Source organism: Chaetodon auriga, chromosome 18, assembly GCF_051107435.1.
Source record: "Chaetodon auriga isolate fChaAug3 chromosome 18, fChaAug3.hap1, whole genome shotgun sequence".
In the NCBI taxonomy this organism is placed as follows: Eukaryota; Metazoa; Chordata; class Actinopteri; order Chaetodontiformes; family Chaetodontidae; genus Chaetodon; species Chaetodon auriga.
The window spans coordinates 3976919-3990040 of NC_135091.1; positions in this window are offsets into that span (position 1 = coordinate 3976919).

The window sequence follows — 13122 nt, forward strand, 5'->3', positions numbered from 1 at the left end:
CAAAGTGGTACAGTCCTATCTTGAGCTGAGACGTCTCACGATGGAGAGCAAAAAGTGCAAAAAAAAAAAAAAAAAAAATACTGCATGTTAAAGAGAAACATACAGGTGCAGGAAGCTGCAGAGTACAACAAAATACTACATGCAAGTGCAAAAGCAGTTAATTTGCTTATCAAGGTTAGTAGTTCAACTGTGCAAATTTCAAATGCGTGCTTTCTAAGCTTTCTGATGTTTTAATTGCATCATTAGCTGCGCAGCCGTCACACTGTTCCAAATAACTGCTCAAATTCAGTTTGAATGGCTTTATCCAGTCAACTTTGATGGGATCAGAGCAAGCGATGAAATGCTGTGGAGGGGAACTGAGGCGTGGAACTGACAAAGAGGAGTTTATTGTGATCGTTATCAGAAATAACATTTTGGCTGGAGTGAGGCCAGACTGAAATCTACTGTTTGGATTTTTAATGTTTTTTTTCTGCAGCTGCAGTAAAGTGAGCTGACACAGTGGTGGAATGTAACAAAGTACTAGACTTCGAGTATATGTTGGTGATAGTACTCTGAGGGACTGTGGGGTGAGTTATGAGGCTAGTCGTACTCAGCGCCATTCGAATAGAAGAACCGGGAGAGTGAGCTAACGGGAGGTTACATGAGCGCTGAGCTGGATTCACTCTCTGTCTGTCTGCTGCTTTCTCGCCGTGGCTGTCTGTGGTTGAACTACTTGCTGTTATTATGGTAGTTAGAAAATGTGCTGCATCTTACGTTCCTGCACCCTGAAGCTGTGTGTTGTTGCCGCAGCCTGCAGGCCTTTGAATAATTTGGAGTCTCTGTAATGATTTATTTGCCTGTTGTTCAGTCACCTGAGGCCATGCAGGAGGTCTGTTTGTTGAATGTCTTATGAGTCATTATTTAAACTACTGTAGGCTGTACACCAAGCATTCAGATAACAAGAGCGTACGCGTCCTCTATTCATAAACCCTAACATACAGTATATGCATGTTTCTGATATTCACAAGTAGAAGTATGCACACGCATTCAAAGCCAGGCGGGCGGGTGCTGAGCCCAAAGCAAGCAAATGATGAGATAAACAGCTCGCACATTGCAGGGCTCTACTGTCACTGGGTGCAAATAAGACAAGACGGTGCAGCCCTGCAGCGTGCAAACTGTTTATTTATCTCATACTTTGAGTACTCGGCCTTTTGACATCAGACACTGATGTGTTTAAATAAGGGTTGTGGTATTTCTGTATGCTAAGAAAATAAGAATGTGGAAAAAGTGCATGATGATCAGGCCTCACACAGTTAGCAGTCATGAGTCTAAATCCACAAACGTTTAAAGAAAAAGTTAACCGATTCAGAAGCAGAACCTGTAGGCTGCTCATGGAAAGACAGATTTCAGTTGTGATCCATCGAAAAACACACAAAATGTTATCATTAGCAGGTCTGTGATGGAGAAACTAAGACGGCTTCACTTGAAGTTTAACCACTACAAACACACTGGTAAATAAAAGTTAGCAGTGCCGATATTAGCATTTAGCTCAGCACATGCTGTGCCCAAGTTCAGCCTCACAGACCCACCAGCATTTTCCTGACATTCTATTTCATTAAAGCTCGTATTTTCTTTTTTCTAGCCCTCTTTCTCTTATCTGATTTATCCAGCCTCAAACAATTTCCACTCCGATATCAGATCAGAGGAGGGCAAATAAAGACAGCTTTATACAACTGGTGCTCCAGCAGGTGAACCATATTGTTTGCATGTGTGCATACAAAGGAACTCAGACCAGGATATATATACAGTAATAAACCGCAGGACTCCTCACGATCTGGAGCAAGAACATCTCTCCCCTCCTATCATCGCATATCATTTGTCTCATCTCCTTTTCTTCTCTTGTTTGCTGGGGGGAAGAAAACAGATGAGATGCTGATGGAAAAACAGGCGTAGTCGGCCATCAGCGCTTCAGTGCAATACAGTAAATCTTCTGTTTGGAGTTCAGAGTTTAAAACGGCAAAACGAGCTGCCTTCACGCTTCTTATAAAACAGGGACGAAGGGCGGGAGGAGAGGAGGAGAGGAGGGAAGGAGGGATGAGGTTCACCAAACATCAGACCTCATAAACCCGTATATACCGTCGATATATAAAGTGTGGTCGGAAACGAAGGGGAGACGGAGGGAGGAGGGAGGACAGGATTCCACGTAGAGGCCATTTGGGTGAAGAAAGCCCATTCCTGAGCTTCAATGAAACTCAATATATGGAAGTGATTTGATTTTTTTTTTCTTTTTTTTTTCCACCACGGCAAGTTGGGAGAGAAGAGGAGAGGAAGGCGAGCTGGAAAATGATAGAGAAACCTGAGACAAATAATGTAAGATGATTGGAGTGTTACGTATTAAAGAGGACAAGCTGATCTGTTTCTCAGACCAGTGTTTAACGCTATTTGTGGTGATATTTTCATCCAAGACGTCCGGATCCTGGTCTCTAATAGTTATACCCTCCTCAACAGCACCGCAGAGGAACGCCTGGCTGAACCCTTTATCGTTCTGGTGCAGGGAGGAAAACCGCTCTGGCTTAACTGTATGACTTTAAACCAATTACAGTCGCCTTATGGTCGTGTCACAGGTTGTTTTGTGGGAACATCTGCGTGTTTGGAGATGAGCCTCCGTATTAAAATGTATAAATCCCTGCAAAAGAAAAAGGTAACCGGGTTTAGGGTTTTGCCATTTTCTGCAGAGATCAGCATGTCAGAGGCTGTTTGTTTCTATTTTGATGGGTTGTTTGAGAACATTAGTGGAGATTACTGAAGAGCCAGTGGCAGACTGATACCTACAGTCAACATCCAGTGAGTCAGACTATCCTGACCCTAATGATCAGCATCACGGCCGGTTAGCACATACTGTAATGGATCGGTATCTTACTGTGTTCAGCCCACCTCAGCCTGCTGGTGTTGTGATGAAGCCGGACAACAAAACCTGAACTGAAAAGGAAAAATAACAGCACTGAAAAAGAAAACACAGGTTAACAAAGTTTCCAGTGTAGAATGAATTTAACGTGGTACTTTTGAACCTTGAGTACATTTTATGAAGTAGGTCTTGAAAAAAAGAGGCTTCGGCTTCATCACATCTGAGTAAATGTTTCATCAAACCAACCGTTCACGACCCAGAGATATGAATGAATAATAGAAAGTCCTCACACTGGAGAATTGTTGGTATTTTACTTAAAGAAAAATGAGCTGATTATCAGACCAGTGCTTTTCCACTCGCACGCCATGAGATGCAGCAGATGCTATCAGTGCAGCGAGCCACGCGTTGGCTATCATCAGGGTTAGCATAGCTGGTGTCCGGGTGAGTCGTGGGGCGGGCGAGCAGAGGCCTGCTGGCCGAACCCGACAGCCTGCTCTGTGCATCAGTGTTCGTGCTCGGACACGTCGTGTTCATCTGCAGTTTGATGTGTGTTGAAACAAGCAACATCCTAAAAGCCTGATTGTTTGGATCATTAGCCAGTCTCACTGATTGTGTGATTTTATTTATTTCAGTCAGTCTAGACAGCAATCAGAGGCACATTAAGAACTTAGCTTAGATTATTTTGTGTGATCTTGTTCTTTCATTCTTCATCATACAGCATTCTGTTTTGATAAAAACGATAAATTACATCTTGTTTACCTTTCTGAGATCGATGGTGGTAATCGAGGTATCACTAGTGCGTCTGTATGTGATAAGTTAATGACAATAAAATAGCCAGGACTGCTCATAATGGCTGCTGTGGCTTTTTGGAGAATGGCACTTACATAACAACAGCAATAAAATCAGATAAGACTTTATTGATCCCCCAGTTTAGTCGCTACAGCCAGCAAGTTACAAAAAGCAAGCACAGTGGCATAAAGAGGTCAACGTGAAAATAAAGAAGTATACAAGATACAGCATAGAAAAAACAACTATGTCAATGTACATTTGTACAGATTATAAGAAAATAGTCAATGCCAACGAATCCTACTGCCACAAAAAGTACTGAATAGTTCTACTTCCTTTCTGATCGTTGTAATGAGAGAGCAGGCAGAAATATTGATCAAAGGTGTGTTGAAACCTTTTATGTCAGACTGTCGGAAGCTGACTGTGGTGGAAATCAGGCTTCAGGCGAGGGATATAGATCATAACCATCCATATGGACGGTCCTAAAATCTGATGAGAACAGTGTGTTTACATGTTTAAACATAGTGTTAGTCATTAGTCTGCACAGTTTTATGTATCTGGTGCCTGCTCTTACCCACAAATGACTTTAAGCCCTTAAACCTCAGAATGCAACATGTGCATCTCCGTGAAGTCTGAACCATATGTTCATGCCCTGAACAAACAAGCATAAGCAGATCACTTCATTCAATCACGGATCCACATCTCAGCTTTTTCCTTTTTGCTTGTTTGTCTTGGTTGTTTGTTCCATGCATCAGGATGAAAACCTGGATAAGTGAGAGACTTGTTGGGTTTGTGCTCGCTGCTTGTTAGGAAATTGTGAATCACTCAACTGGCAAGTTTCATCATTTCATGTCTCTTTATATGATGATATCCAGTTTGATGTTTTATTAAAAAAAGGCCTGTAACCACTTACTTTTCCCTTTTCCATAAAACAAACAAATTGGCAGCAAATGACCACATCTTTTCTGGCCTTCGCTGCTTATTATGTAAGTCCCTGATGTGCACCTGGTTAGCCCCACATTCACAGCGTTTAGCAGCTATTCAAAGCTGAAAGTCTTTGAAACTCAAGCATCACAAAATAAAATCTATTTGTGAAGTTTATGTTCTGCTTTTCTGTTTACTCGCTCTGTGTGTGTGTGGTCCATCACTCGCAACTTGCACATATTTTTTCTGGTATATAGTTTATATCTGTGGCTCTCTCTCTTTAAGAATTGATGTTATTCTCTGTTTATATACTGTTATATTGTATTATATTACGCTATAGTATTATATAATATGCATGGTGTATTATAATATATATCATATGTTATTTAAATCTATACATATACTTATATTTCAAGAATTGCAGTTATTCTGTTTATATACTTAGTTATATTTTTTTTGAAAACCCTCTTTTCTCTTAGTTTTATTCTCATCCTTCTTCTTCTTTATTGTATGTATTTTATGTTTATGCATATGTTTAACCTGCTGCTGCAACAAAAGAATTTCCCAAAGTGGGATCAATAAAGCCTGAGTGCTCTGAACGTTCAGACTTTGCCCCTGAGCCTTTAGCAAATTCCCTCTAAATGGATGTTAAATGCAGTATTAAACAAAAAAACAAACAAATAGGAACAAACTGAATAAGAAACAGCTCTGGGTAACTTCTTCCCTCCAGCACTGATAAAACCTTAGAAATTCATTGGATGCTTTGTTACTTTGGCAAATCTTCATCCCAAACAGATCTGATTTTATTACACCAAGCCTCTCAGTGGAGGAGCTCTCCGGGGGCAGGACACTTGTAGTGCATTATGAGTCTCTTACACTGAGGTCTAGAAATGCAGATAAATCAACATATTTGGCAACAAGAACTCAAACGTCCCCTGAACCCCGTTTTGAATCCTACGCTGAACGGGTGTTGGCTGCTCGGCTGGTGGTTGGCCGTGGTGTTTTGTGGCATGCTCTCTGACACAGCTTACAAACTAATTCACTCAGCAGAAACAGAGCCAGGCCTCCAGTCAGCTCCGCAGAACCACTGAGTTTATTACGAAAAAACACGGAGACAAACCATCTCACCATCAGTGGTGGAATATAAGTACTTTTACTCAAGTACTGAAAAAATGTAAAGTCTTTTCATGCCTCTTTCTACTTCGATTTTTACACACAATACATACTAAAACCTTATGAGACTCCACTGCAGCGAGCCTCAATGACTTCATGCCCTGTTGCACTCACCGCCACCATCATGATGCGGTCTGAGAGGCTGGTCCTGGCTCAGCACATGGTGGCGTGGTGCCTTGACAACAACCTGGTCCCCAAGTCCAGGAAGACCACAGCGAGCATGAGCAGGACTGGTGTTGAACGTGTCGCCAGCTTCAAGGTTCTGGTGTCCACATGTGCTCCACAGGCCCTCTCTTAGACCTTTAACCCTCTTCCTCCTCAGGTCTCCTGAGGTCTCCTCAGTTAAATTCATCCAGAAATGGTCAGTAGTCATCTCAGTTTCTAGCATCAGTGATTCCTGCTCTCATTACATCTTGCTTGAAGATGAGGTCCACACAGTGAGGTGTGCAGATTTCAAATGAAGGGGAAAAAGTGAGCATGAGCATCGGATTGGTTCTCAGTTTCAGTATCTGAATTGGGAGAGAAAAGGGTTAGATCGGGGAATCCCTACTCTTTACACAGGCTGCATAATGACTTTTTTGATTGGGCTTTTTTTTTTTTTTTTCATTTTAACAGATGGCAAGTATTGAGGGAAAAAGAGATGCAACACAGATCTCCAGACAGACTCAAACCAGGGAAGTCAATTTTCTTCAGACTTTAATGTCACTGTGCATGTAGCCAAATTGGTTCTGTTGAGCTGAGTGCTGCTGCGCTGCTACATAGCTAGTGTAGAAAGGTTAAACAGCTAAGTTAAGCTCTGATGGTGGAAGTGCCTGACATACTGAGGGGAGTTGGAGGTGTTTGGGGAAGTTCAGGGCTGGGTTGTGGGTTGAGGGTTTAGGTGGGTGTTTGGCATTCAGAGGGCAGGAGGTGTGTAGGAGGGGTGGCTTCAGACCAGCAGCGTCTGCTCCCAGCCTCAGACTGTAAGATGTGGTGTGTTCTCCTGCAGAATCCCACTGCCTCATGATTCAATTCAGCAACAACAAAGCTCGAAAACAGGCAGGAACACTTCCTGGATCGTAGCGACCTCACTCAAACGCTGAGGGGGAATTATACGAGCCCAGATGGAGCAGCCAACCTGGCCAGACGACCACAGATCTGTTTTGAACACTGTGGCGCGTGTTGTGAATTCCTTTGTGAATCTGGGTTTCCAGTTAATCAAATGAGAAGATGAGATCTTCATACTGTTCAGTAGCTGAGAAAAACCATCTTTTTGCAATGAGGGCCATCTGTTTGAGCCTCTGAGGAGAACTCGCTATAGTCCATCAAGCAGATAGAACATTCATCAGTGAGGAAGAATTGGCGTGCTTCATCTTCCCAATACTTCTCCCTCACCTGGATCAAATGCCAGAACATTTATTCAATAAAGAAATCTGAGAAAATGACATTCACTAAAAGCCCCCACGACTCTCTCAGGAATGTTGCCCTGGCCTTTGACTGGTGGTCAGCAAGTATGAGGTGGATTTGCAAGCAGAATAAGGTGGTTTTCATACTCAGATCAATCAGGACATTCTGTTCATAGGAGTTCATAACATCTGTCTTTCGTCTACTTGGAATAAATCAGCTTGCAGTTGATGCACCTGTCTGTCTGTCAGTTTCTTCAGGCCAAGATGATGTGCATTTCTTTGTGCCAGAGCTGCCAGCAGTTTGGGCTTTGTGGATTCCCTGTGGGAATTTGATTAACATCCACCTCCCAATGCTTTTTTTATTACAAACAAAGAGATCTGATGTGCTTAATAAAGCCCCTGCAGTTACAGGATCAGCATGTGGGATTTAGACGGACATATTGGCAAAAATTGAATATAATATTCGGAAGTATGTTTTCATTAGTGTATAATCACTTGAAAATAAAAATTGTGTTTTCGTTACCTTAGAATGAGCTCTTTATATCTACAGAGGGAGTGGACCCTCGTAAACGGAGTCCGCCATGTTGCACCGCCACAGTAGCCCAGAACAGACATACTGGTTCTAGAGAGGGACTGGTTCTGGAGAAGAACTTTCATGTTATTTGCAAGATTTGCGGAGGGTGAGGGGAGGGGTGCTCAGCTGGTTGCAATCTGCAACCTCAACACTAGATGACACTAAATCCAACACACTGGTCCGTTGATGCAGACAAATTCACACTGAAGTCCTAAAATTTGATAATCGACATCCAAGTTTAGAATGTTAGCATGCTAATATTTGCCAATAGGGTTGCAAAGTCTAAATCTGGGTCAATTTTCAAAGTGTCAAAGTGTATTCTTTGGAGCCAAAATGGAGTCTGAAAGGATAAACCTGGTGGCAATGACATAAACCTATATGATGGTAACAGTTTACTGTACACGACACTGTGGGGAACTCATTAGGTTTGATAATATGGATCATGGATTACTGTGGCACTAAAAACTGAGTCAGTGAATGCAACTTACAGCAGAAAAGCTTGAAAGCTCAGATGCAGATCAAGCGCATCGGTTTGGTCCGTCCCTAATTTTCATTCATGCGCACAAATTGTTGCGTAGACCTGCTGCCGAGGAAATCTGGATCACACCTGGTTCTGCATCATTGTTTCATCTCTATGTCCTGCCTTGAAATCCAGTTTTAAGACTTTAAATGTTTTAGCCGTGGGGCCAAATAGATCTGAGACCAGCATGCTGGTTGGTCTGGTTGGTTGGATTCGTGACAAAGCTGTCATGACTAACCTGCTGTGTGCTCCAATTGCAACTTGGAAGCAAAAGGGTGCAAAGGGGTGTCAGTATGGGCCAAACACCAAATCTTTGCCTCGGGGGCCCTCGTCATGCTGATGAGGGCCCTCGCCTTGTGCTTTAGTTGTCAGGTGTAATTTCCTTTTAATGAATTCATAGCTGGCTGTGCTGCTCCAGCCACACATTCTGTCACTCTTGCCATTTCAGTGAATGAGAACTTTTTAATTGCAGGGTTTAACTGAAAGGTAACACGAGGAGATAGTAGTGAGGAGGATAATTACTGTTTTGAAAGATTGCCACCGTGACCCCCCCACCCCCACCCCACCCACCCCCCTGGGACCTTCCCGCCTTACCGTTCCTCACTCCCTTCACAGAACAATAAAACAGCTAATCCATCAGGTATACCTTTACTGTTCAGAGCATCAAACTATCATTCCAGGGCCAGATGGGAATGTAGAATTAGAAACAGCAGCGAGAGTTTATCTGGATCTGAAGTTGAGGAAGAACAGAGAACAACTGTTGTTCCTTATTCCAACTATTGTTCTCCTGTAAAACCGAACTTCTTTCTTTAACTAAGGCTGCAAATAAAAAATTGACTGTTATTATGATTTAATTTGGTGATTGTTCTCCATTAAAGAGTTAGTCAGAGCTGAACATGACATCTTCAGATGTCTTGTTTTTGTGCAACCAACAGTCCAAAGTTCAAAGACATTCAGTTTAAAATTAAATCAATCGGCTGATTAGTTTTGGCTGTACATGTCAGTCTGTCAGAGAGCATGCACTGCATTTGGCTGACATTCCCCGGAAAAAGGTTCCCAGCAGACCTGTTTGGGTCGACATATCCATGGAAAAGCTCATGTTTCTGAAGCCTGAAATTCACTAGAGTTGAGGGACACTAAGAGGAGTTTGACATTTCTGTGTCTTTTACAGGTGTATCTCAGGTTTGTGTTCTTTCCAATGATGGCAAGACTCAGCATAGGTGTACTTTTAGTGTACAGATATTTGGTCACAAAACAAAGTATAAGTTGTGGGGTCACTAAAGTTATTACAGTTCATCCTGAGAGGGACATGAATGTCTGAACCCAGTTTCATAGCAATCCATCCAGGGGTCGCTGAGAGAATTCACCTCAGACCACAAATGTGAACCTCATGGTGGTGGAGCCGTCTGGGGCTCGTCGTAGACTTTGCTCTCTGGGGACCATTAATGACTTTACCAACAATCCATCTCGTAGTTGTTGAAATATTGCTGGACTCAAGAGGCGGATACTGACCAAAATCACGTTCCCCAGGGCCATGCTGCTAGTGTGGCTACAAATTAAAACTTAGCTGAACGATGAAGATTAGTATCCACCTCAAATCTTACTGCCAGACTCTAGATCTGTATCAGGCAGCAGCACAACCACACGACGAACTCTTGAATTAATTCAGTTTTAAAGCACTTGAAGTAATTTTTTTTACCAGTGCGCTGCTGCTTTAACCATAAAGATGAAACAATTTGAAATGTTATCTAATAAATACTGAGCTTTTAAATTTATTCTCAGAAACCCTTTGCTCTCTCCATGTGGAGTTCCGAGGTCATGTTGGCCTCACTCCTTTGGGGAAAATGTCAACACAAAGAGTGTGGAAGCCAAATGTGCTTGAACTCTTGATCTCTGGAAGGAACATATTATATGACCAGACATCTCCAAACACAACTCTTTGTGTTCCCACTGGAGTTAATGAGTCCATGTGGACATAAGCTCATGGTGCAGAGCAGCAGTCAGGTTAACCTTTCACTGCCAAGGGTCAGTTCCATTTTTACGTCTTTTGAGGACCATAGTAAATTATTCAACACATATATCACACTAACCTCTGCGCTGACTGGTACTGCTCCTCTCTGGTGAGGTGTCTGATGACAGATGGTGGTGATGATGATGGTGATGATGCTACTCACAGCTGGTTTACCAGTTCAGGGTCAGTCAATCTTGAGCTTGTTTTGACACCCCTTACAGTATGGGGTACTTTCTTTGCAGCTCAGTGATGTCGTGTTGTCGGCCGTCAGACACATCAGCTGGTTCCTTTCGTCTGGTTTTCATATCCTGAAACCTCTCGCCAAATGCCTGCCAGCATATTCGAGGCCATAGCAGCTTTTGTTCTTGTAGAGCAGGAACATGCAGAGTGTTATTCATTTCCAGTTGCACTTGCCACAGCTTTAATTTCACTTCAAATGATTTCACACCTGACGACAGAGAGCTCAGGTTCTTGGTTAATGTCCATCATGAAGGTCAAATCGCACTTGCTGTCACTGAGTTTCCACGTCAGGTTTTCCATCATCTCTATGAATTAGTCCAGGCTAACACTTTTCACAAATAGTCGCCTCCATAACACTGTTTCTGTCAGAATGTGGTCTTGGAAAGCTGGGCATCCAAACTCAAGCGCATTTGTCCTTTTAGGTCACACAGTTTAGCATGTTTGTAGTTGTAATGACTCTTGGGATGTTATCTAAGTAGCAATTGCCATCCGGAGATCTTTTTGTATTTCTGAGTTGCTTTTGTGTTTATGTATTGCCTCGTATGTCAGATCAAACAACCTCTCGTGCTTTGTACAACACGCACAGGACTTTGTGTCCTGTGTGATGAATCTTCCCTTTGTTTCACTTCTCTCTTTTAACATTCCTCTCAACTCAGCATGTCTCTAAGATACCGTTTGTCAATCATATGTCCATGCAATCATTTGTTCTTTCATTTCTGGGGAGTGAAACATGGCCATACAATGTTGGCTCTGCAGACTTTAGCACTGCTGGTTTGAGTTTGAACAATGGCTGCAGGGGGAGATAGAAACCGCTGGCTCCTGCCATATTTTATACTTGAACTCTGCGGTACACTGCTATGCAATCCATACATACTTTTGACTGTTTTTAATATGGGTTTGTGCTTTGCTCCAACACAAATATGAATTTTTCTTTCAGTGTCTTCAGATATGTTACGTGTGTCAGGTTTAAATGTTCCCTTATTCATTTTTGCTGTTTTTCTGTTTAATGTCACCTTTTCTCTCTTCCCACTGATGGTATGACTGTACTACCTCTCCCCATTGCCCTCCCTTTCTCCTCCCATTCCCTCCTCTCACCTCCTTTCCTTCTCCACCTCCCTCCCATTATTTCACCTCCTCCTCTATAATTGTGCTGTATCTTGGGGCAATGGGCGCACGACAGGCTGTTGTTTCCAGTTTCTTTCTACTCTCTAATTATCTCTCCTGAAGACCTGATGAGAAGTCAAACAGCCGGCTAAATGACATGCAGACACTTGCACAAACACACACACAAACACACTTTTCAAATTGTTTATTTACGCCCCCTGAATGAAATTAAAATGTGTTTTGTGTCATCATCATCAGCCCGGAGTAACTCTCAGGGAGCTGAAGGAGTTACAACAGGGCCTGTATTTCCACTTGCTTCACTAGCAAATTCACAAAGTGTTTGCTATCCACAACCTTGACCGTTCCAATATGGCCGACACGGCAACATACAGCAATGTGGTGTCTACTTTTCTATATCACAATCTGATATCACCGTGTTGGTGCTGTTTATCCACACTTTTATCCACATTAATCTGTTCCCTGTGTGGACTTTGTCGCTTTTTGGTCAGTTGCAGTGATGGTCCTGCATCAACATTAATTATGTTTTCAAAGCAAAATAGACACGGCGATATCCGATAAACCTCAAATCCATCATCAAGCCAACTTTTTTCAGAAAGGTTAAAATACAGGAGACTTATGGCAAAATATTTAAAGCACGAATCTCAGGAAAAACAAGTGTTTTAGTCACCTAAACCACACTTTAAGCACAGTTGGTTTGACATAAACCACAATCTTTCCGAATACGTAACCATGCTGTAGTTGCCCTGTGCACATATGTGTCTCCATACTCTCTGAAAGAAATGAAATTTTCCCACGTTGAACTTAAATTAAACATTGAATTAAACAATTAAACATTAACACATGAACTTAACATTAAAGAAATTCCACTTGACACAAAACTGTGAATGATCTTGTCAATGAGCGATAAGAATTTACTAAGTAAAAAAGGCAAAATGTCATTCCCATATAAGCTACTGCCTGTTTCTGCTGTGCCTCCGTTCTTTTATGGTGAAACTCACTTCCTCTGCACAGAGCTCGCTATTTACATTTAGGATGCCATGCTCATTTCAGAAAATTTCACGAGATCTGGTGGAGCAATTTTGGGGAAACCCATCCAAAAGGCTCTTTCTGGATCTCACCATAGTATCTGCCTTCCAGATGTTTGGATTGTCCTCGTTAAAGTCTTTATGAATCTGGTTTACCGCAACGGCCTCTCGTTGGTTAGACGGACAGAAAAACAGCGATGCAGCTTCCCCTAAACTTGACCAAAAAAAGGTAAAAACAGAGACACAAACAGGGGTCCACCTTTTGTGGTTCTCCTGCTCAGTGTTCACTATTTTGTTCCAGATGACCTCAGAATAGTTTCTTAAACACTGCAGACAACTCCTCAGCAATTCACTCCAAAACAAATATCCTGAGAGCATTATCTGCCAAAGTAGTAGGGGAGCAGAAAACCACACACCAAAATGATAGATGGTTGACAGAAATATTAGACCTATGCACTTAATTCAATTCAGAATC